This window comes from Canis lupus, chromosome 2 (genome assembly GCF_011100685.1).
Source record: "Canis lupus familiaris isolate Mischka breed German Shepherd chromosome 2, alternate assembly UU_Cfam_GSD_1.0, whole genome shotgun sequence".
In the NCBI taxonomy this organism is placed as follows: Eukaryota; Metazoa; Chordata; class Mammalia; order Carnivora; family Canidae; genus Canis; species Canis lupus.
The window spans coordinates 1709912-1729925 of NC_049223.1; the positions used below are offsets into that span (position 1 = coordinate 1709912).

Consider the following 20014-nt stretch of genomic DNA (forward strand, 5'->3'; position numbering starts at 1 on the left):
CCATGGTTTCATTATTTATTACCCTCCACTAGCTCATGTCTCTTTAGAATCCTCTTATCAAAAAATCATTGGTTCTTCCTTCTATAAGATTCCATAATGCAAAATCCTAGCTTGAATTCCTCTAGTAAAAGAAGTCACTTAGAAGTCATGAAGATCAAGAGCCTCCATCTGCTAAAAAACAAACTGCATTCAAAGTACAGAAATCCCCCCACCTTACCAGCAGAATTGGCTTTTTTTGTACCCAATTCCCCAAATATCCCTAATTGAGGCATAGTATTGCTGATTACACAAAACAATCCCAAGGAATGCCAAAAATACTACTTCTTCTCTTCTTCTGCCTTCTCCTCAGCAAAGCAGTGAACAATACCTGGTAAAAAGGTCCTCCTGACAAAAGCACACAAAACACTGCTAAGTTGCTGATGTAAGGGGAATGGCTGGTACTTCTGACCTGGGCTGGGAGGTGACTTTTCCATCCATCACCATCTCTCTATTCCAAAAAGACCCCCCCCACACACGTACACCCTGAGGAGCTGCCATAAAGAGCAGCTGATATAAGTGTGCCAAATGCAGCATGCAACAGAAGTTATGGCAGAAAGGGACCTTACCCTCTGCATTTCTGAAAGCTAATCTGTGTCCTGTTAGGTTAGGAATGAGGCTCACCTTGGTTCCCAGTTTCAGCACCTCATGGTTTTCAGGGATTCTTAGAAAGCCCCAATTACAAAAGCAAAGGAGCAAGGTAGGGATGAAGAGAAGCTAAATGCAGATCTTAAGGTGTGGAAATATGGGGGAAAAGCAAAGGAGAAACCACCCAGTCACGAGACCAAGATCCTTCTGTTGCTGGTAGAGTAGGACAAACGCTATTCCAAAGGAGGCATACCAAAAGCTCCACTTAACATGACCACTTGGAAAATACTGTTTCTTTGGATATAAAAGGGTGATATTGTTATTTTAGTAAAAATAGCAGTTTTACTTTATGGTAATACTAGTAAGCCATCATAAAAATTCCTATCCAATCTACTTTTGGAGGCTTATGGCTAAGTTGTAATGACTTGTTTTTTAGAGTTAGTTAAACTCCAGTACTCCACATTCCTTAGAGTCTGACCATCGTTCAAGCAAGTGCCTTAAATAGGGGTTGGGGCAGGGGGATACACTGTAGAGCAACTTACAGTGCGTGTACAGCAACTTAGTTGTGTGTAAAGTGAGAGTGTGTAGGGGAGTAGAGTGTGCGGGGGCTAAAAACAAAAAAGCATAAGAAAATTCAGTCCACAACAAAATTTATTCCCACATTTTAGAAGGAGGCTACATTGAATAACACTGAGGCAAATAAAGTTAGTGATGTTGAGATATCCAAGTAATAAATTAGACATATTTTCTACTTTCAAACACAAACCACTGAAAGCCCATACTCTCCACAGAATATACAGCACAAGAAACAGGGCAGCAAGAGATCTTTGGATCAAATTCTTATCAACAAAGGATGGTCCTAAAGAAAGTTCTTCTTGACTGTCAACCATCAACCAAACCTCAAGAACAGAATCTAAAAAAGTATCATCCTTCATATCTTCTCCCTTTGTCTCCATAACCAGAAGGCTTCAGGAGCATCCATGTCCTCCTGAGTCAGTGCTTCAGTCTACTCAATCCACAGTCAGCGCTATCCTGCTCCCCACCCCCTATATTCCTTCTGTAGTTTATGGTACCTGGATGTCTGAGCCCACCCTCCACACATGAGCTCCCTCTCATAATACACCATATGGTGCTTAGCACAGAGCCTTCTCTATCATGTATACTCAATAAATGATTACATAACAAATAAGCCAACTGAACCTCACCTGCTAAAATGAGGCAGTAACTGAGTAAGGAGTCTTACAATACTATACCATGTCATATTACTGCGATGTCATATTCATGAGACTTTAGAAAACTTCAAGTAAAAAAAAAAAAAAGAAAAGAAAAGAAAAAGAAAACTTCAAGTAATGGAGCAGATAAAATAAATATGTTCCACAAACATATTTCACATCGATTATTTCCTCTGAGCTTCTGCTACAAGTATTCTCCTTTTCCTCTTCATATTTATAGTAATAGCTTAGTAGGCAGTGCCTGCTAAGTATTCCAGGCACCATACCAAGGCATTTCACCTCCAGGAAACCAATTCTCTACCATAACCCTGAAAGTTGTTAAAAATTATCCTCACCATATTTTTTTTTTTTAATGAGGTTTAGAGAAGTTAAAGAAAATCCCCCAAGTTCACACAGCTACAAGTAGCGGGCAGATTCTAGGCCTGGGGGAATAGGGAGATCTGACTGAAGACAAAGGTCATTCTTTTCCATAACACCATGCTACCTCGGACCCATGAAGCCACCTCTGACATCCAAATATTCTATATTAATGTCCCCTATTGTTCCACAACCATACAACAGTGGACCAAAGGCCACTGGGGCAAAAGTCTTTAGAGCTTTTGTGTATTCATTTGCAAGCTGTCTGTCAGATGTTGTTTCATGCTGTATCAATGTATTCAGCTCAGCTAGTAATCTTTTTTTTAATTTTTTCTGATCAGCCAGGAACTGGGAGAGCAATTAACTACACTTATTAGACCTGGTGTGAAATCTCCCTGCTACAATCTGCAATACAATGTGAACTGTAAGTAGATGCTCACCCAGTACATGTCTGATTAAGTAATGAGTATAGTAATTCCCTGCTATATTGATGAGCAATTACTGATGAGTAATTCCCTCATCCTCGGCTTCCAGGCCAGTCATAACAGCAGGAATGGGTTGAGCTGGGGTAGGAGCCAGAAAGGGCACAGCACCAATCTCCTAGCCCCTCTATTAGACTGGGAGTCACTCCAACAAAACACTGACTCTTCTACCATAGGCCTTCCCACAAATTCTAGACAATGGGGACCTGCCTTGCTCAGTGTCCTGATGCCTCAGAAGACACCGTCCACTGCATTCCTTCCCACCTCTGGAGGAGATTCCATGGCCCTCTCTGCTAAGACCTCTAAGCCCAAGGAAACCTCTCTCAGCTCTCCCTCACAATGTGTTTGGAGTCAACTAAGGAACTCCATCTGAGCAAATCCCATCTAATTTTACTCTCTCCTAAATCAAAACTTTTACAAAATAAAACTTGTTTACAAAATATGATGGACTTGCCTGTGTGTGCTAAATAGAGTTTGTTCTCTTCTGTGGCTCCGCCTTGAGGTCCTCAGGCATTTGAAGGAGTTTCTGCTTCTCAGGTTTGACTTTTCTGTCTTCTCCCTCCCTGTGTGTGGGTCAGCACTCTTGCCTTTCCATTTTCTGCCTTTAATCGACTAAGGACTGAGAAAGAAAGCTATTTTGCTTGTTTAGGACTGAATGCACAGAAGCAGCATGAGGGGCCCATCTAGGGAAAGAGCCCAGGGAAGTGGTACCCCCTCACACCCAGGGCACTGATTCCATGAAAGTGGAAACCCCTTGTGAGTAAGACACACAGCCAGGCTTGGGGAACCTAGATTTAAAATTTCAGCACACAGACTTTAGGATTGGCTTTTTTGGCCCCACTCCCCCGCATGGCCCCGGCATTCTAGACAGCTGAGACAAGAGACAGGGAAGATAAGATTATGGGACTTTGTACATCATCTGCCTTCACCCCTCCCTGCTTACTACAATGGCATCTCTGAGGGAAGGGACATTCTGTCTTGTTCACTGTGGAATCACAATCACTGATGCCTCGAGCACCTAACACAGAATAAGCATTCCACAAATTTGCTGAATGAGGAAAAAATGCATGAGTAATTAATGAGAATTCCTCTTCCATAATTAATATCTACAGTTCAAAATCTTTATTATATTATAGACTCCTTATAAGCTGGAATTAATAAAATCAGGAAAGAAAATTCCAATGATCTGTGTCAGCAGGAGAAAGTCGATCCTTTTCAACCTTAAAAGAGAGAAGAGAGTGCTATTTTATCTAAGCAAGTTATAGGTATGTAGCCCTGCCAGGATCAACAACTCTGAGAAGTGCTGGCTAGGGTCCTTCAGCATACTGACAGCCCCCCAAAAAGCCCACTTCCTGTATGGAAGTCCAGGGTAAGCGTACAGAAACTACCCTATTAGAAAACACTACACATTACTTTTATCTTGTAGAGAAGGTACAACTTCCAATTGTTTTTTAAATGAAGAACATACACACACACACACACACACACACCATGTCCTGTTTTCGATCTACCCCCATCAAAAAAGGGGGGGGGGGGAATGAAAAAATAAAACAGTAAAAATAACAGGTGAAAAAATTTTAGAGAAGATTCAACTCTATTTTTTTGCATTATGATTTCCCTAGAAGATCTAAATTAAAAAATAAAGCCTGAATTTGGACTACAGTAAAATAAATGTGCAGGATTCAATATAAAGATGAATATAGATCTGTTTTGCGATCTCATTACTACTTATTTCTAGCAAGGTACATCATCTGCCAGCAGAAACTAAAGGCACTAAGGGGCACAGCCTCCCAGGGCTGAATTCTGTCTATCTAGCAAGAAAGAACAGGTAGGGAGTACATGCATTGGAAACCTGTGGGAAAAACAACCAAGAGCTCCTGGACGTCACGAGATGAGAAAAGAAAATACTGACATACACCAGACTGAAGCAAGGCAGTCACAATCAAAGATCCTTAATTAGGAGTAACATCCAAAGCAAATGGAGAAAACTCTTAAAACTAAAAGTATGCCTATATAATCAGATTATCTGAAAGTAATAAACTAGATAAACCAAGTAAATAAGACTATAAAAGAGTATCACTTAAAAAATGAAAAAACAGAATACATAATTTAGGACAAGCATGGTGGAGAAACCCTGGTCAGACAGCTACACTAAATTCTCTGGTGTTTCCCCTAGGAGAATTTTCAGAGAGGGAGAATAAAGAACTGGCTCACTAATGGATTCAGATGACAGAGAAAGCAGAACAATTCAATATCTTTTTACAGCCATTTATATCCCACAGAATCTGAAGATTATGTTTTAAGTCCCTATATGTCACTCTACAGCACTTCTATGATTCCTGGCAGTCAAATTCATCACATCTGCAAATGAAAAAAAATCATCAGTGTTTTACCCACTTTCAGATCTAATATAGAACTTACATTTTAAAAAGAAAAAGAATTTGCTTACTAACTCAAGCTATAACTATAACCTGCCTTTCAAACAGCCTGATTCTGAGGAAAATAAAGGAATACTGTGCCTTCTGAGGGTCACCTCAGACACAAGGAAATGTGATGCGCAACTAATGATAAAATTTGAGATGCCACTACCAAGGCAGAGCTGTTCTGAATTTAATCAAGTCTGCTGAGCTTCAGACGGATGGATAATAGGCAGCCAGATGGACAAGATTTGCATTCAGAAAAGCTACATTGGAAGATCCAAATAGATGTGCCTCAGAATCCTGGCTTCAAAGATGTGCTGCCCAGTTTAATAAAACCTGAATTAAAACAATCACAAAAACAAAAATGTTTAAACAATCTATTTCATTTCTAAAGCTGAATCAATAGTAAGGCAATTAGCCTAGCACAATAGAAGCTCAGTCCTAATTCTTTATTTGTTCCATCTGAGTGCTCAAGCACGGCTGCCACATCAGGCTCCAGGTTGCACTGAGAGAGAAACAGACACAGAGAGGACGAGAATGTGCAAATTCTCTCTCCATAATTATCTAGTGAATGGTGAAATCAACTTTATCATCTTGAACATATGTGAATGCAATTATACATACACCAGTGCAATTGTTACTCTTCTGCAAAATCTGGGACATTGAGACATGGGGTAAATATGAAAGGAAGACACACTGGGCTGTTACAGTGAAGGACCTAGAGTCTGCTATTTTAAGTCAGCATGACTATAAAAGAAAAACAAAGCCAGATTTTACCAAGGCCTTTAAAGGGCCACTCACATTTCCTGTGAGTTCAATCAAATATGTAAACAGTGTTCAATCAAATATGCTAAAAGCTATGGCTCATCACTAGTCCCAGCTCCTTCTTACAACTCAGTGAAAGGACACATGTTAGAGCTTGCAGAGCCCTAGGCATGCTACTGAGGGGGTCAGGAGATGTCAACGATGCATTTCGCACTTGCCCGAGCTCCAAAGGCCAGTAAATGAGCTGTAAAGGAGCTGAGATTCAGAGGTACCCCAGGCATGCCAAGCCTCACTTAGGTTAACAGCAATCCTATGCAGATCATTCTCTTCCAAATTTTTGATGGAAGTTTAAGTGGGGCCTCAGATTCTCTGTCAGAGAAGGAGAAACATCCGTATTTATTCAATTTTTTTCCTACTGCAATCTGCCAGGTTTGATGAAGTTTGATTTTTAAGGCATATTTTTCTCAGCATTCCAAAAAATCCAAGATCAATTAATATATTTCTACTTTCTTTCAATTTCAGTTCATCAATGTGACTATGTTGAAAATAGGAAATGTTACTTGTTTCCATGATAAAATGAACTTGCCCTTTAAGGAGAGAAAAATGTTACCAGTGATTAGTGCTGATTTCAGTGATGGCCTGACCCTTCATAATTATAGTGTCCAAGAGAGTTCATTAAAATCTAACCATTCTATGGTTACTGTATCCAACTCAAAGGTACATTTCATTCAGAGAAAGTTTTCAGTAACATCAGACACTTCTGAAAACCCTCTAGGTAAAATGTCCCTTCCCCCATGCCATTCCCAGCTGGTCATCCACAACATCCTTCAAGAAGTTAAAGCACTCAGGGTTTTTGTGAGTTACTGTCAGCCTCCTCTACAAAGTGCTCACTGGCCTTACTCATCCCAGCAGACCTATTTTGGTGAGGACTATTCAACAAGAAAGCCGGACGGAGGCACCTGGGGGCACCTGGTTGAGTGTCTGCCTTTGGTTCAGGTTATGGTCCCAGGGTCCTGGGATCGAATCCCGCATCGGGCTCCCGATAGGGCGCTTGCTTCTCCCTCTGCCTATGTCTCTGCCTCTCTGTGTGTCTCTCATGAATAAATAAATAAAATCCTTAAAAAAGAAAAAGAAAAAAGAAAGCCAGAACTAAGGCTATGGCCAGGGACAGCACTCCGTATCTGGGCATAAAAGACACTTCAGAAATGAGACCAGCACTGTGCACACACCACCTCCTCAAGATATACTCACTCAGCATCTGCTGGACAGTTAAAGCCAAAGAGCAAAGGGAAGCCAGTGGGGTTGTAAAGGACCAGGAGAAGCAGTCAGACTTGCATTTTCAACCAATCCTTCCTTAGGGCCATTATAAAGAACTTCCGCCACTGACCAAAACCTTGGTTTCTGATTCTAATTCTCCACCATTCAACACCCGGTTTGCCCAGTTTTTCAAGGAGCAAACCTCAGAATGAAGTGTTGTGTTATGCCTCAGTTTACTTCTGCTTGTTGTGCTACAGTTCTTGGGTGGGTTTCACAGTCCATTAAAGACAAACATGGGCAGCCCCGGTGGCTCAGAGGTTTAGCGCCACCTTCAGCCAGGGGCGTGAACCTGGAGACCTGGGATCGAGTCCCGCGTCGGGCTCCCTGCATGGAGCCTGCTTCTCTCTCTGCCTCTTTCTCTCTCTCTCTGTGTCTCTCATCAATCAATAAATAAAATCTTTAAAAAAAAATAAAAATAAAAAAATAAAGACAAACAGCTTTTCAGTAAACCTGTACTTAACCAGTCTTTCCTACAGATGTCATATGGTCCTCCCTTGGTTACACGATGTAAGCTGGAATGGCTTCTGTGCTCTAAGGGCTCCAGAATGCTGGACTGTAAAGCTTGTGCTAAGACCCTGGATCTGGGAGTCACTTGGAGCTGGTCATGTCCCAGTCTGACCACATTAGCTATGTGCCCTTGTGTAAGATACTTTAATGTATCTTGTGTCTTGTGTCTCAGATATTGCCAGGATTCCTACCCACAGACAGAAAAAGGCAGTCCAGGGCAGCCCCGGTGGCACAGCGGTTTAGTGCTGCCTGCAGCCCGGGGTGTGATCCTGAAGACCCAGGATCGAGTCCCACGTTGGGCTCCCTGCATGGAGCCTGCCTCTCCCTCTGCCCGTGTCTCTCTCTGCCTTTCTGTCTCTCTCTCTCTGAATAAATAAGTAAATAATTCTTAAAAAAAAAAAAGAAAGAAAGAAAAGAAAAAGGCAAATTAAAGCTGTTTAACACAAAAAAAAGAAAAAGGCAGTCCAAACGAAAAAAAAAAAGTGCTTCACTGAATATGTACCTGTTATACAGTATAATACAATGTTTTTCAAACTCCAAGTTGGAACCTTTAAGAGGATATGGTATCAATTTAGAAGAGCATGAATCATATTTTTTTAAAAATAAAATAGAACAGAAAAGTTCAGAACATAATATAAAGTGCATAAGGTAAATAGAGTATATAAGGGTAAATATTGTTTCAGGTGTGTTTATGAATAAAATACAGATTTGGATTCAGATGATAAAATGTGTTTTCTTACTATGGGTCACAGTCAAAAACCTGGAAAACCATAAGTGTTATCAGTAAAACATCAATATGGTTATTACCAGACAGAGAGCAAGCCCAACTGCAATAAGCCTTAAATATACCAGATTTTCTTTCATGTACTGATTAAAATCTTTTAAAGGGTCTAGTCACTTGAGAAAAGAAAGTAAGTAAAAAGAATCCAAAATAAGCTATCAAATGCTGCTCAGTTTAGACATCCAGTAAGTAGCTTTTGCTAACTCAAATACTAGTATCATGTACCTTTTCAAATAGTAATTTTGTAGATTGCATCTGCAACTTTCAGTGTTAGGTCATTAATTCCACTCCTGGGTTTCTACCCTACTGAGATGAACTGATGTTCAGAGAAATCTCCAGGCTCAAAGACGTTTATTACTGTATTATTTATAATAGGAAAAGGAAAACAGGAAATGGCCTAAATGTTCAGTAATAAGGGACTGAATAGGTAGCAAATTTGCTATATGGAAAACTTTGTAGCTATTAAAAATAGTAATAAATTTTTATAAAAAAATCAATACATTTCTAATTGGGGAAATACTTGTATTTATCATGCTAAGTGAAAAGGATACAAAATGTATATGCAGTATCACCACACTTACATGTTACACAGGTTGGGGGGTTGATTTTGTTGTTTTAGCAGTATCGATTTTAATTTAACCAAATTCAGCTTTTTAAGATACTAGAAGAAACTGCACACAAATATTCACAGGTCTCTTTGTATAAGGCAAGCTGTAAGGACTTTTTCTTTCTTTTAACTTTTCTGTATTTTTCAATTTTGGGGACATACTGCACATTCAAAACGGAGAGGATGATATAACCCCCCAGGGATCCCCCAAATTTTCCTTTTTAAGTATACCAATGCCACAGAGTTTTTGAATTTTACCATTAAATTTCCAACCTCAAAGCAAAAGAAATTTATTTTAAAATAGCAGAAATGTCAGCAGCTGCTTAGATGGAAAAGGAAAGGGTCAGTAAGAACTGTATACCATGAAATGGGAAGACAAACATTAAAAATTAAACAAGTAAAGGTTAAAATGTATTCACCTCTGAATAGAAATATTGTTTCAATGTAAGATAAGCAGGGTTATGCCTGGTTTAAGGCAGACCAACCCCAATATTATTACTAGTCTGATGTGAACAGAAGAGCTACTCTGATATCTGAACGGAAGGGAAGAAATTCATAGTTCATTAATCATGTCTGCAGCATTTAACCTAAATGTATACTCAGAGATGAACAAAAATCATAGGACAAACTAATAATCACTTGAGTTCCAAATGTGGAATGAAGTACAAACTGTTATAGGAGGATGTTTCAACATCATTGCAAGTTACATCTCCAATATTTACAATCATTATTAACCATCTGTTCGCTGACACTCAACAGGACAAGCTCTACCCTAGTCTTTCACTTGCGCCCATATTCATTCATTCATGTAGGAACACAGAAAAAAATTATTAAACTAATAAAGTATTACCCAGATCCTGGCATACATTACTATTTGAACTACTAAAAGAAGGAGGAGGACAGTGTCTTATTAAATATTGCACTATAAGACCAAGTTGAAATAAAATTATGAAAGAAAAAGATTAACACTGTTAGGTCCAATGCTGCTTACATAACATCCAAGTCACCATGGGACACATGCAAGTTCTGCTACAGGCAATGTCTGCTGCTGGCTTGGGATGAGAGCAGGAAAGAAAAGATGTGCACTGCCCAGGCCTTTCCCCAGGGGGAGTCAGCAACTCCCCAAGCAGTCAGTAATCTCACAGAGCTGCATTGTTCTTGGGGGACAAGAGCTCCAAGCTTGCCCCCAGGTAACAGGTCAAGTCCAGGCCGACCCAAGAACTAGGAGGGACTGGCATCAGGAAGCTCCTTAGTGTGTCCGTGCTCAACCTATAATATTAAATTTCACTTCTCAAGTCTAATCACCTCAAGTTGAGTATCATATAGAATTACTCCTCATGAAAGGCCAAAAAGGGAGGAACCAAATCAAACAAAACTTATTTGGAAAATTACCCTGATTTCACTTGTTCAGCATGCCTTCAGCCTGGCTGTACTCTGATACCAAAAGAATCTGTGTTAATCACTAATTTTCCAGTTACTTTAAGAAGAAATGGAAAATTACCAACTCATTCTGAGTCTGAGGCACTTGGTAACATTTACAGTTTCCCAAGTACGCACACAAAAAGCTAAGAAAACAGCCAGCTCTGAGCCTACACCAAGCAAGACAACTACACCCAAGCAGCTGATCAATCTGTGATGAAACAAACCATGTTTCTTCTTTCCACCTCTCTGCTTCTAATTAATTTTTGTATAGGGAAGGAGAAATAAAGGAAGAAGATTACTTCACAATTTATAAAACACACATGCTAATACACTCACACTACAGTCTTCTTGAAGTTCTTATCTTTATCCATAGTACATCCTATGCTGGGAAATACATGTTTATTCTGCATAAACTCTTTTTTAAAATACTAATTTGTGATATATATATATATATAATTTATTTGGTGTATAAACATGCAATGAATAGACTTAAAAAACAAAGAAATTGGAAATAATTGCAGGAAGTATTTTTAATAAATTTAATAAATGAATGGAAGGTTTTAATTCTAAAATCAAAAGATTTTATAGTAGGGGCACCTGAGTGACTCAGTTAAGCATCTGACTCTTGATTTCAGCTCAGGTCATGACCTTAGTTAGGATTGTGAGATGGAGCCCTCATCGGACTCTGTGCTGAGAGTGCAGCCTGCTTTTAAGATTCTTTCTCCAGGGGCAGCCCTGGTACCCTAGCGGTTTAGCGCCGCCTTCGGCCCTGGAGACCTGGGATCGAGTCCCATGTCAGGCTTCCTGCATGGAGCCTGTTTCTCCCTCTGCCTGTGTCTCTGCCTCTTTCTCTCTGTGTCTGTCATGAATAAATAAATAAAATCTTTAAAAAAAAGATTCTTTCTCCACTCTGCTCCCTCTCTAATAAACAAACAAGTTATTTATAGTAGAACCCCTCTAACCCCCCAACTTACCTTCTTTAAACAAAGGAAGAGATTCCCAGAGAAAGCAATCACTCCAAGGTCTCAGATAAGTGGTGACTAACAATGCAGATCCCCTGGCTCCCAGCCCACAGCTCTATCATAGTAGTAGGCTCCCTTTAGCAACACAATCTGCTAAAGATGAGAAATTTGACCCCTTGCATTTAATAGTGCCATTCTCCAAAACAGAGGACAGATACAAAATTTAAAAATTAAGTAAAAAATGGGATGCCTGGGTGGCACAGCGGTTGAGCATCCGCCTTTGACTCGGGGCATGATCCCAGGGTCTGGGAACGGAGTCCCACATTAGGCTCCTGCGGACAGCCTTTCTCCCTCTGCCTGTGTCCTGCCTCTGTGTGTGTGTGTGTGTTGTGTGTGTGTGTGTGTGTGTGTGTCTCATGAATAAATAAAATCTTTAAAAAAATTAAGTAAAAAAAGTTTTAAAAAAATCTACCACATCTTAAGAAATACTGACATACAAAATGTAAAAAACCAAAAACCTACCACTATTATCACCAATCCCTTGAGTACCTCACCTCATCTCAAACATTCAGAATATAAAAACGCAGCCCTAGAACGATGGAATCCTGACAAAATATCCTTCCTAATACACCACAGAAATCTTTCACAGAATAATCCCTGTAGGGACACCTGGGTGGCTCAGTGGTTGAGCATCTGCCTTTGGCTCAGGGCGTGATCCCGGGGTCCTGGGGTCAGGTCCCGCATTGGGCTCCCTACAGGGAAGCCTGCTTCTCCCTCTGCCTATGTCTCTGTCTCTCTCTCTGTGTCTCTCATGAATAAATTAATAAAATCTTTTAAAAAAATAATAATCCCTTTATCTCTACTTATCTTGGTCAACTCAAGAAACCTACAACTCCCAGGGTGTTCCTTAACATCCCCACTCTGTCCACAACCTCTGATGTCATCCTCCAAGCCCAAAACCCTTCCTTCTGAAACTTACAGTCATCCTCGGCACAATACTCTATATCCTCCACACTGAGTGTTCTGGGCACCTCCCTGCTCTGAGGACACCACTTCCCTACATAATCTGGCATTTTTCTGTCAAACCTCACTGCCACATTTATACCATGACTCCTTTTCCCTCCAGGCCCTGCTCCTCATCACTGTCTTTCCCATGGTAAAAATCAAGGGAAGTGATCTTACCACTTTCTGCCCTCTACTTCCATGACGACACTCTTGCCCTAACCTAGCCTCCTGTTCCCACAGTCACACATCCTGTAGTCACCTATAACAACACTCCCTGATCCCAAAGCCAAGCAGTCCCCTCCTACCATCATCCCCTACCATCCCAGCTCACTCCCTCTGATATGTCAACCCCAATTCCAATCAATTCTTCAACTCATCAATGCTGATTCTACTACCTTTTTGCTACTTTATCCTTTCTATGTCCTCATTTCCCTCTTTATCCAACTCAGAGTTCATGAGTCATCAATATAGTGGTGGTTCCCTGGCATTCTTATTTGTCACCACTCCTCCATCCCACTACAGAATTCTCTTGGTAAACCCCATACTATGCTAAATCCAACTCTTCACCCCCTCCATATCTACCCCAGTGGCTGTCACCAGCTGGAGAAACATGCACAGTCATATGACTGGTCCCACTTTTAATTCCTGACAATCCTCCAGTGGGCCCTTGGTGTTGCTAAGCAGCCCCTCTCTATTCACGTAGTCTTTAATACCCCTTCTCTTCAAGCCCCCACCACCCACCTCACTCTTAACTTGCTGCCCATCCAGCTGAGAAGACACAGCCAGGAGAAGCACTATACCTGCTCCTGCCTCCACTCTGCCCACCCACCTGCCTCTGTCCCTCAAACACCTCTACTCTCTGCTTCCTGAGACACACACGATGCTCCTTCCCAAGACTGACCGCCGCACCCCTCTCTCTCAGCTTCTACTACCACACTGTCAGCTCCTTTTCATTCTCCCTCCTCAATCTTCTTTATCTCCCCTCTCCAGGACTCAGGACTTCATCCTCACACCTCAGGCCTTTTCCTTTCCACCTACACTCAGCCTGCTTGGTGACCTTAGTCACAAGACTGTAAATAGCCCCAACATGCAATGACTTCCACATGCTGTCCCCTGCATTTATGTCTCCCCTGAATTCCCCCATTGACCATTCTACAACCTCCTTGACAACCTACTACATCAATCAAATCAACAAGTTCAAAACCTACTTCCTTTCCTGTCTTTCTCAGCTCACCAAATGACAGCTCCACTCCTCAAGAGACTCAGACCTGGACTCATGTTCCACTCCTATTTCCCACAGCCATACATCTAATACATTAGCAAATCCTATCAGCTATAACCAGGATGTGTAACCACTCCTTACTACTCCCTGGTCTCATGTTTCTGCCCTTGACTCCTTCACAGCAGCCAGAGGAATCCTGTCAAAACCTATTTTGGAGCATGTCTACTCAAAGCCTGAGATGGTACCCACCTCAGAATACCACCGAGGAAGTCCTCACAATGGCCCCAAGGTGAGACATGATGTGCCCCTCCTGCTTCTTCAACCACAGCTCTCAAGGGTCCCCCCTGCTCCTTCTGCTCTCATCACATGGGCCACCTTACTGCTCCTCAAATCCAGCAGGCACATATCCACTATGCCCAGGAAGGCTTTTCCCCCAGATAGCCACATGACTCATTCCCTCACAGCTCTCAGGTCTCTGCTCAAATGTCACCTTACATAAGAATTAACATAATAATAATGCCACTTTATATAAATATTACCTTAATAATATCTAAGGTTGTTATGAGTCAGGCACTGTCCTAAGAACTTTAAGTATATTAACTTATTTATTACTTAGTACAAATCATTTAAGAATATTATTATCCTCATTTTACCAATAAGGATACAAACATGGAGAAATTAAAGAGCTTGCCCAAGTCACACAGCTAGTAAGTGATGAAGGACACATTCCAACTCAGGCGGTTCACTGGATTCCCCTGGTGGCAAAGGTGCTCCTTCACGAGCTAGAGGAAAGTGGCAACAGGCTGGCAGCGAGCTGAGCAAAGGAGTAGAGGCTTGGAACAAGTAGCCTTTCTGGGAGCAGAACGTGGGCAAGTAGGTATACCATGAGCAGCCAAGTGCCGCACACAGACACTTTTATCAAAGGAAATCCGGGGATAATCCTACACATTTTGGTTAAAAGTGTATCATTTGTTTCTTGCCTCTTATTTCCTTATTAATCTATTGGTCATTACAGCCACATTTTCCAGTCAAGTTACAGACCAAGCACAAAAAAAGCCAACCTTTGTAAAGTAGATTAAGCAAACCAGTGAACAGAAATCCCATGAAGCCCAAAAACTACCCCAAAGTGCCACACATGCTCATTACTTGTGGCATGACAACAGAAACGCTATATTTGGGTTATTATTTATAAATCTTTCAAGCTACCAAAATGACACAGTAACTAAACACCTCAAAGCTCTGAAAACCTTAGAAATTAAGATTTTATTTACATTATTTTCAATTCTGCCATATTTTTCTTAGGAAACAGTGTGGCTAACAATCCTTAAGTGACTGAGATGATGATGATGATAGTCATCAGCATCTCAAAGACCAGAGTGATGTTTCCTACCACCTGCTTTTAAGTATAAATAAAAATCTCTCTCTGGTTTATCATGTTTTCACCAGTAAACCACGGTCAGTCTCAGTCTCTCCTGGGTCCAGCAAGTTGGTGTCAGATACAAATGGACCACTGCTCTCCACCAACAAAGACCCTGGCAATGAAGGGAAGCCACATGTGAAAGACAACTTGACATGGTAATATTTTAATTCCTGTTCATGTGTTTTATGTTCAAAATATACATTATATATGGCAACTATATACTACCATGCCTTTACTAAAAGCAGAGAAAAGACAGGACTAACTTCTTGCACACTACTGTGTTCTGAAGGTCAGTTAACTTAGGACAATTAAGTACTATTTCAATTAACTAAAATGTTCTATATTTAAGGGAGGAAACTCCAAATTTTTCCATTGAGCATATTTGTCCAGTGCCTAAATCAGAAATAACACTCTGGGGATTTATTTGACATGTTAAGTATTTTGAACAGAACTTTTGAACCTCAGTGATCTCTTATCTCACTTCTCAGGCTATTAATAAATAACAGAGTTTTGCACTGTGGAATCAAACACTGGTTAAAAGCATTATTTCTTTCTTGCCTGTTACTTCCTTATCAGACTATGTGATTACAGCCACATTTATTTCAAGTGGTCCAAATAGCCATCATTTCCCTCCATTTTTTCTGCTGATCAGCTACCAACCAACAGACTGATATCTAAAAAAACATTATAGTATAGTCCAAGTCCCAAATTTTCTCCCATGAGACAAATAACCACAAAGTATTTCAGGAGGTCGAGGGGACTTTCTGATTATTTTCTTTTATAGAGCTTTCCAAAGATCTTTTCTGATGAGAGTAAAGAGTGCTAAATCAATCTATAAAACATGAAATATTTATGAGTAAAAGCTTCAACTGTCTGCAACTGATTCTCAAATTGTTCAGGGCAAAAAAAGCAGTATGTATGAGGAAAAAGAATAATAAAGCAAATGTGGCAAAATCTTAACCACCAGTGACTACAGGTGAAATTAGTCCTTCTAGTCCAACTTTAAGTTTGAAATTGCTTACAAATAAAACATAAAGAACATGTATCCACCAAGTTTGCTACACAGAAGAAACGTTATTTAAGAGATTAACTATCTCCCACACACACTCCATCTTTTCTTCCCTCTCGCTTCCACCCTACCTCCTTTCCTAATCAAGCTTCTATGAAAAGTAGTCTGTCACCTCCTACTCTCTGCTCCAAAGTAGCTTCAAAACATGGCTTCTGTCTCCTCTCAAGTGAAACTGTTCTCACCAGTCATCAATGACTTCCTAGTTCCCAAATCTGCCAACAAATTTCAGCTCTAGGTGTACTCCATCTTTTCTGATAGGGATGCGGATTTAACTCCTGGTCGGTGTCGCCATGCAATTTTCTTCCCCTGATCCTCATATCTTGCTCCAACTTTTGTTAATTCCTCATGCACTGCCTTGAGAAGGCTCTTGAGGATTCCAGAGGTTCAGCGGGAATGAGAATGAGTAGTGATGGTTTAGGCAAAGCCTGCAGCAGTGGGTAGAGAATAGGAAGTAGGAGTGGAGATGGAGCAACATGTCTCCTGGAATCTGACATCCCTCCCCGCTCTACCTGGGTTTCATTTCTTGCTCTAAATGCTCTCATTGGGTAGTTACTTCCTTCTTCAACTGCAACTACTTATTTACAATACCTGCCAACTTTTGCCTTTTAAGGCATACTTCTCTGATATCCAGACCTATACTGCCAATCACCCATGAACAGTTGCATTTACTATCCCATACGCATGAACTAATCCGGTGCCAAAATGCACTATTTCAAAACCACAAACTGAGTTAAAATGGCACCGCTGGTGATCTTCTTGTCCAAAGCACAAATCTAAACATTTCCCAGATTTCTTCCATTCCCTTGTCCCTCACATATCCAAATCCAGTCAATTCTCCCGTTTAACTATATTTAGATGGTCCTCACTTATCTGTCTCTCTACTTCCACTACCTTAAGTCCTCATCGTCTATCATGTGGACAACTGCAATATATTCCTAACTCACCTCTTCTCCTCCTCCATTCCCAATCCATTCTCCACACTGCTTTATCAGGATTATCTTTTAAAAATACAAATCTAACCTAATATGTAAAAAACTATAAAATAAAAGCATATGAAATGGAGAAAAGTAACACAAAGCTACTGGCCCCCTCCCACAGTTCTTCCAGTTCTTACCACCCATCATCAGTGGGGCTGACATTCCTTCCTGTGGCCCCCCCAGCTTCATTACTCATATCCCATATGTTCCAAACATGACAATGTCTTCTGTTCCCAAAAGCATCATGCTGTTTCATATCTCTGTACTTCAAATGGTTTCCCTTAGCTAGAAAATCCTGGTCCTATTGGCAAACTTCTCTTTGTCTTTTAAAATTATGCTCAAGGGGCACCTGGGTGGCTCAGTCAATTGAGCATCCAACTCTTGATTTTGGCTCAGGTCATGATCTCAGGGTTGTGAGATGGAGCCCCATATGGGGCTCCATGCTGGGTATGGAGCCTCCTTAAGATTCTCTCTTTCTCTAGGCAGCCTAGGTGGATCAGCGGTTTAGTGCCACCTTCAGCCCAGAGTGTGATCCTGGAGACCCGGGATCGAGTCTCACGTTGGGCTCCCCGCATGGAGCCTGCTTCTCCTCCCTCTCTGCCTGTGTGTGTCTCAGCCTGCCTGTCTGTCTCTCTCTCTGCCTGTAATTAATTAATCAATTAATCTAAAAAAAATTCTCTCTCTCCCTCTTCCCTTTGCTCTTACTCCATATATACTCTCTCATTCTCTCTCTCTCTCTCTCAAAAAAATACTGTTCAAATGTCAAGTCCTAGAAGTAGACCTTCCTAACTCCCATCAAAGAACATCCTATCCAAGCCATTTACAGATGTCTCTGGTCACATTATTTCAAAATCTTTTCATTATAAAGCCATCTCTCTCCCCAAATACTATGAGCCCGATGCATATAAACTAAATTAATTTTATGTCCCTTTAAAGACTCGCACTGCTTCAAAGTTCAACATTCAAGGTTACCAATAATTTGTCACTTTTTTATTTCTATTATGTGTATATTTACATCTTTCACTTCCACCAAACTGATGTACTTGTTCATGAACCACCCCTAAGTGGTCAGCAAACTTAGTCCATAAAGGTTTAGATCATAGATATTTTAGACTTTGTGAGACACACAATCTCCAAAGCAACTACTCACCTCTGCACTGCAGAGTAAAAGCATTCAAAGACTAGATGTAAATGATGTCAAATGATGGTCATGGCTTCAGGCAGCATCATCTGCCCTATCCTAGACTAATTTTCACTTCAGGTTTATTCACACTATTCCTGTAGCCTGGGAAGTCTTCTTTCCTCTCTTTTGTAGGGTCCACCTGTCTTCTCTTCTGCCTAAACCCAACTCTTTTTTTTTTTTTTCTAAACCCAACTCTTATCTAGTGCCTTTACTCAGAGACCTCAGACGGCACTTCTTTCTCTACATTTTGCCCTGTCTTCAAGGTTTGCAAAGGCCCAAGCCCAGCTCATGACCCTACACATAAGGAGCACAGAAAAGTATTGTTAATCATGTAAGCTAACATATTTATTCCATAGGTTATGCCCACATTCACTATTGCTTCACTAGACTTTTAAACTATTCTTAAAATGTCATTCCTCTACTTCACCATTTTATAGATTTTCTATCTCAAACTATAAACGAAAACTTCTCCTTTTATATATTCTTTTATAACATTAGGTACTTTTTTAAGTATGATCATCTTATATTCTAATCCCAGGTTTATTTTCCAGAAACACACATTTTCTTTTATCTTAAAATGAGTCAAAAGTAAAAAGTTTCATTAATTGAATTAAGTTTAGTAAAAACATCTACACTTTACAATGAGGTACACCATTATTAACTCATCAAGTTTACGATAACCTACTACTTTTTCCCATTTAAAAGTCCAATTTCTGAGATAAAGGCATATTAATGGAGCACTGAAATTAAGAAAACCGCACACAATGCAGATACACAGGAAAAGAAGCCTTGTGTCACTTTCTAAGGCCACCAGCACATAACATCTGGAAAAGCTCTTATTCTTCCTGTCAATGTCCCTGCCAGAGTGAAAGTAATTTCAAAAAAGACTTTCTGCTTCTTTGCTAACAATAGTTTAAAAGCCAACTTGTTCTCCACTTACAACGGCTCCATTCTGCAACATGGTAAAATAGGCTGTATTCAGAAGGAAGACGCCAAAATACCTGTCAGGCGGCAGAATCCCCCCATCCCCACCCTCAGACCACAACGTTCCCTACAGGGAAATGTCATGCAGAGAGAGAGACTGGAAGAACAAAAGCCCATCTTGCAACCAATGAGATTTTATGGAGTGTATTTTTGCGCAGGCTATTTTATAATTGTAGCACTTGGAAATCAGAATTAAGTTTCTATATTAAATGTCTACTACTAGATTTTGTCCCTTTAGTATGAGGAAAACTTCTATAAAACTGACATTTTCAAAAATTTTACATTTCAAGCAATTTAAGTCAGTATTAATTTTAACATATCCCTTTCTCTAATAAAGACAAGGGGTAAAAGAGGACAATTCCCCTTCTGTCATAAACATTTATCGTCTGAGTTTCTATTACAGGCCTGGCCTCAAGTAAATAATCTATATGCATACTACTCATCTTATTCTAACTCCCTAAAACACCTCACCTTCCTATTTCCAGCAAATGGGGTCTTGTCGGGGAGGTTCTGCTATAAGAATATAGAATGAACTCTGGATTGGCAATCGTAATTCTCTTGGCTGTAGAAAAGTCACACCGTTTCTCAATACCTCAATGCCTCAGTCCCAGTGCTATATAATAGAAGTAAGAGCAGCCATCCTTAAACAATTTCATGGGAATGCAAAATAAATCAAAA

The 20014-nt window shown here is 40.4% G+C and overlaps 1 protein-coding gene across 7 annotated transcripts in view; it reads right to left on the minus strand.

The window, feature by feature from the left end:
• The window catches only part of CCNY (cyclin Y), a 333147-nt gene that overhangs the window by 104168 nt on the left and 208965 nt on the right, over nt 1-20014 (minus strand). The window contains exon 1 of one of the 7 annotated variants that reach the window (XM_038529667.1): nt 3150-3298. The exons of the other annotated variants lie outside the window; for them this stretch is intronic. The gene's annotated coding sequence lies outside the window, so the exon portion shown is untranslated. Of the gene's footprint in view, nt 1-3149; nt 3299-20014 lie in introns of those variants that run through there. 7 annotated transcript variants of the gene reach the window in all.